Below are 5,506 nucleotides of genomic sequence, written 5' to 3' on the forward strand. Positions count from 1 at the left end.
TGTGTTTATTTCTCCGTTTCCTATTTCTTGGCTGTGCTGGGGGCTGGGGGTGGATATCTCACTTTTGCCCTCCTAGACCGCCTACATGTGTGAAATCAAATTCCCAGCAAATGTATTCTAACTCCCTATGAGCAACATATGAAAATGTTTTATTATTGGAGACTGAACGTATTCCAGTTTGCTGACAAATCCAGCTCTGGGGTCTCAAAAGTTGGAGATTAATTTTTCTTTTGTCTCTTTCTATGAAGGAGTCACTAGTATTGAACAAGAAGAAAAAATGTGTTACTTTTAGGCCAGAGGAGTGAGTGTGGCACTTAGAGGAGGTAAGAGAGTTAATTGTGTGTCCTAAATTGAGCTGGCGGCAATGTACCTAGTGAATCCAGTTAACTAATCTTTAATTTTTGTACCAGGCACAGGGCCAGCACGTCCACTTAACTGGGATAGATGATTAAGAAGAATGTTGCAAAAAAGCTGAACATAACTCACTATCACCAAATATAGGTGTCTCTGAAGCTGACAATCTTGCTCCTACAAAATGCAATGACATGATCCAAATTGTGAGAAAAAGAATCCAACTTGGTTGGGATAGGAAAGACAAAGCAAAAACAAAACAAAACAAAAAACAACTTTGGCCCAGAAGTCATTTTCGTTTGGAAAGATTTCTGAAGATTGAACTTGGGCCGGCAGTGCATCTGACAATGCAATCGGCAGACTGCCAACAAGAAGCCACGGAACAGAACCCAGAAGCTCGAGGTGGGAGAAAATTCAGTGGACAGAGTCTATCTTCTGAAGATGCTCTTCTCGGAGCTTCTTGAGACTTTCCAGAGGCATGATTTCCAAACTGTGTTTAGCTATAGGGGGGGAAAAGAAGATTTGGCCAGCTGTAAACACTGGATTTCATTATCTGCACCCTATTTCCAGCTTCAGAACAATTTCCGCTTCTACCTTATAACCACCCCCCCCAGCCCAGTCCAGTAGTTTAAGAATTTTGTCTTAAAGAATCTCAACATAGTTTTTTTTTTTTGAAAGAAATTTACCACAGAGAAAACATTTTTTGGAAAGACACTTTCCAATTATACACACAGTGTCCAGCATACATGTTATAAGCATATGACATATTTATGCATAGAGATTTGAATCAAGTAGGTGCCTTGCTCCTATTCGTTGTATGGAAAGTTCAAAGAGAAGGATCTATGTATGGCTTTCTTCTAGTTAGGCGTATTCTTTGGAGCACCTGTCACAGGGTGTTACTTAGGTGCTTCAATTAACTAGACGAAATAATTATTACACCTCCAGAAAACAAATGGCTAACTTATTTAACATAAAAATGAGTGTTACAAATCAATAAGAAAAATATAATCCTGTGGAAAACAGGCAAAGGATAGATATAGATAATTCGGGGTGGGGAGGGAACCTTAAAAAACAGGAAATAGACATACAAAAATATACTTAACCTTGCTTATAGTTTAAAAATTCAAGTGATAATGATAAGGCAAGTTTCACTTCCCATTGGCAAAGATCAAAAAGGGTGTTGGTGGGGTACCTAGGTGGCTCAATAGGTTGAGCATCCAACTCTTGTTTTTGGCTCAGGTCATGGGATTGAGCCCCTCGTCAGGTTCCACACTGAGGATGGAGTTTGCTTGAGATTCTCTGCGTCTCTCCCTCTGCCCCTGTCCCCTGCTTGTGCTCTCTCTTTCTCTCTAACAAAAAGAAAAAGAAAAGAAAAAAATGGTGGTGGTAAAACCAGGAGAAGATGTGAGGAAACAGTCACTTTCCTCCATATTTGTTGAGTGTGTTAATTGATATGTTTTGTGGTGGCAGTTTTGCAAGGTCAAAGTTGATCCAGAAGCTTTACTTTAATGAATAGAATCTATGAAAAAACTTACAGACATACACAAAGACAAAAATGTATATGGATGATGGTTGCAGAATCATTCCTAAGAGCTAAAAGCTGGAAACAAACCACTCACTGAAAGGAATGAGGTAGACCTACAGGTACTCACACAGAAAGCGTTCCAAGAAACAGTAATAAGGAAAAAGGACCAGTTGCAAAAAATGATGTAGAAAATGATTCCATTTTTGTTCTATGCGAAGGAAAAAAATGTAATGGCATATATACTAAAATGTAAATACTGGTTATTTCCGGGAGTTGGCATTTTGGGGAGCCTTCCATTTCCACCTTACGTATTTCTATCAGATTTGATCACAGATGAAAGGTGAAATAAAAATAGTTTTAAAAAATAACAGTACAAACATCACTTCTGCAGTTTTCTTGCCAAACATGTTAACTCTGAATCTAAACATGAGGAAACAACCACATAAATCCAGACTGTGTGATATTCTGCAACATAACCAGGCGAGACTCCTCAAATTATCAATGTTATGAAAAATGAAAAAAAGACTATTCTAGATTAAAAATAACTAAAGACAACCAATAACTAAATGCAATTATGTGATCCTTGATTGGATCCTGAATGTATTAAAAAACATTATAAAGGACCTTTTAGGATACAGTTGCCTTGGTGAATCTCAGTGAAAGCACAGTCTTTCTAGAATTATATTCTGGGAAATGCTAGTATAGGAAATGCCCCATTAACTGAAATGTATTGTGCCCCTCCATGCTAGATTTCCCATGGATATATTATCTCATTTAATGTTTGTTACTTTTTTAAACTTAAAAAAATATGTTTATTCATTTTTGAGAGACAGAGACAGAGCGTGAGCAGGGGAGGAGCACAGAGAGAGGGAGACACAGAATCCGAAGCAGGCTCCAGACTCTGAGCTGTCAGCACAGAGCCAAATGTGGGGCTTGAACCCACGAACTGTGAGATCATGCCCTAAGCCAAAGCTGGATGCTTTACCAACTGAGCCACCCAGGTGCCCCTAATCTTTGTTATTTATTGAAGAAAAAGCTGATTTCCTTTTGAAGCAAAGACTCTATTACTAAGATCCCTGAGGGATACTAATATATTCAATTCTAGAATATCTTATCTGGTTTATAGAGTTCTGATCAGTGCTTAGATGCCAACTAGGATTTATTACAAAGTTGGGGAATATCAGAGCTGGAGGGTATCTCTAAGGTTATATCAACCTCATTGATGGGATCAACCTTTAAAATTTTACAAATGAGCAAAGGGACCCAGATAGGCTAGTGACTTAGCATAGTCAGAGAACTGGTTTTGGAAATCTTGCCCCCAAGTGTAATATTTCTACTATAAAACCATTAAGATGTATATAACTCTTGCTGAACATCAACAACAGAGTAGACATCATAATGGCCTGCCCTGAGATGGGCCCCCTCTGCAGAGAAAGAGGCCTACCACTTGTGGAGGAATTGCATGATAATCCTCAAGGAGCAAAGAGCCTCAGACTCCCAGCACTGTAATAATGCAGGCAGTCTGCCGAGTCCAGGCTGAACCAAGACATGACCTTTGCTTGACTTTTTTATTACATAAGAAAGCACGAGGAGTTCAGGCCAACACTTTTTTCTCCCTAAAAAAAAAAAAAAATACAAAAGAAAAAAGAAATGACTGCTTATGGAAGATGGATAACAAGAATCCCAGGTCCTTTACTTCTCTTCCTGATAAACGTTTTCCCTCGTAGCACATTCCCAGCAGGACTCAGCCCATCTGGTAAAATGATGGGAGAGAGATTAAATCACTTTCCCTTTATGAAATGTGTGTACCTCTTTGTAACTGGACTAAGACTCCAGATTTACATTCCCTATTTCATATCTCTCTCTGAGAATAATCTCCTGACCTGCACAGTGGACTTAAGAACACCAAAAAGCTCTTCTCTCTGACTGGTTTATCAGGAAAATCATTCTCCTGATTGGCTTATGCCCACTCCTCAGGGGCCAGTGGAATGTTCCACACTGGTGATGGTGAGGCTATGACTTCTCCTTGCAGTGGGCCAGGTAAGGGCGGGGGGGGGGGGGGGGGGGCAGAGAAGCCAAAGGGTTTTAGAGGGCACATGGAGCGGCAAAGGTGAATAAGGCCAAAGTCTGTAGAGGTAATCTGAGTGTAAATAGTGGGAAGAACACATGCAGTGTGAAGTCAGGAGGCTACTGAGATCAGAGTTGCTAAGTTAAGGGTTTGGAACTGAATGGAAGTGGGCTCGTAGCACAGGCAAGAGGGTCTCCTGGAAGATAGCCCCAGATTGCAGCTGGCAAGTGTGGCCTGCCGTCTGTGGTTGGCAGGGCCTGGTGTTTTGAAGTGGTTGAAGTTGCCAGGATCTGTGGACCCAGACAGGCCACTGGCCAGTGAACAAAACTAAGAGCACCAGGGTCTGAGTTGGGGTCTGAAGTGAAAACTGGATCTCCATAATCAAAGAGGTCAACAGGGTGTAAAGTCAAGGACAAACCCATTGTTAGTCCAATAAGCATGTTTGGCAAATCAGGGGAGGAGCAAGAATGCGAGTGTGGAGCCCGAGAGAGCAGGAGGCCATAGTGGTCAATGTTGGAGGAGTGCAGTCCAGCACTGGGGCAAATGGGCTGGAATGATGCCAGGCCAAGGAGTGGACAGTACAGCCACTCTTCATTCTGTTTCTGTGCTCTGAATGAGATGTGTCTTGTGCCATTTAAAGTACCACCAGAGCTTTCTTCTAGAGGCTCGAAGATGGGCAAGTTCATCTAGATGGCATCAAGATGGGCAAGTTCATGAAACCGGGGAAGGTGATGCTGGTCCTGGCCAGTCACTACTCCGGATGCAAAGCAGTTATCATGAAGAATGTTGATGATGATACCTCAGACTGTCCCTACAGCCATGTCTGGTGGCTAGAATTGACCGCTATCCCTGCAAAGTGACAAGCTGCCATGGGAAAGAAGGAAATCATCAAGAGGTCAAAGATCAAGTCTTTTGTGAAAGTTTATAACTATAATCATGCATGCCCATAAAGTACTCTGTGCATATCCTCTTGGACAAAACTGTCGTCAACAAGGATGTCTTCAGAGACCCTGCTCTTAAATGCAAGGCTTGATTAGTAGCCAAGGTAAACTTCCAGGAGAGGTACAGGACCGGCAAGAACAAATGGTTCTTCCAGGAGCTGAGGTTTTAAATGTTTTGTTTCAGTCATTAAAAATACACACACACAAAATGTACCACCAGAATGACTGTAGTTAGTAATACAGTATTACATATTTGAAAGTTGCTAAGAGAATAGATCTTAAAAGTTCTCATCACAAGAAAAAAAAATGTAACTGTGAACAGGGACAGATATTAACTAGACTTATTGTGGTGATCACTTTGCAAAATGTATTTGCATGAAATCATTATAATTTCATTAAAATGAAACTAATATAATGTTATATATCAATTTTACCTCAATTAAAAAAAATTACTACCGGTAACTTTGCTTGCTCTATTTCCTTCCAATTAATTGAGAGTATGAAAGAGAAAAGAGAATTTTGCTTATGGGGAAGAGTATGTTTGTGTTGACAGAAAATACTATTGGGGACTTCCAGAATTTCAAACACACAGGCATTCCTAAGGGAATATGCTGGGGCAGT

The 5,506-nt window shown here is 40.6% G+C and overlaps 1 pseudogene; it reads left to right on the forward strand.

Annotated features, from left to right (window-relative positions):
• The first annotated feature begins 4,645 nt into the window (after nucleotides 1-4,645).
• Nucleotides 4,646-5,055, forward strand: LOC122466977 (annotated as a pseudogene).
• Nucleotides 5,056-5,506: the final 451 nt, after the last annotated feature.

Source organism: Prionailurus bengalensis, chromosome A3 (assembly GCF_016509475.1).
Source record: "Prionailurus bengalensis isolate Pbe53 chromosome A3, Fcat_Pben_1.1_paternal_pri, whole genome shotgun sequence".
NCBI lineage: Eukaryota > Metazoa > Chordata > Mammalia > Carnivora > Felidae > Prionailurus > Prionailurus bengalensis.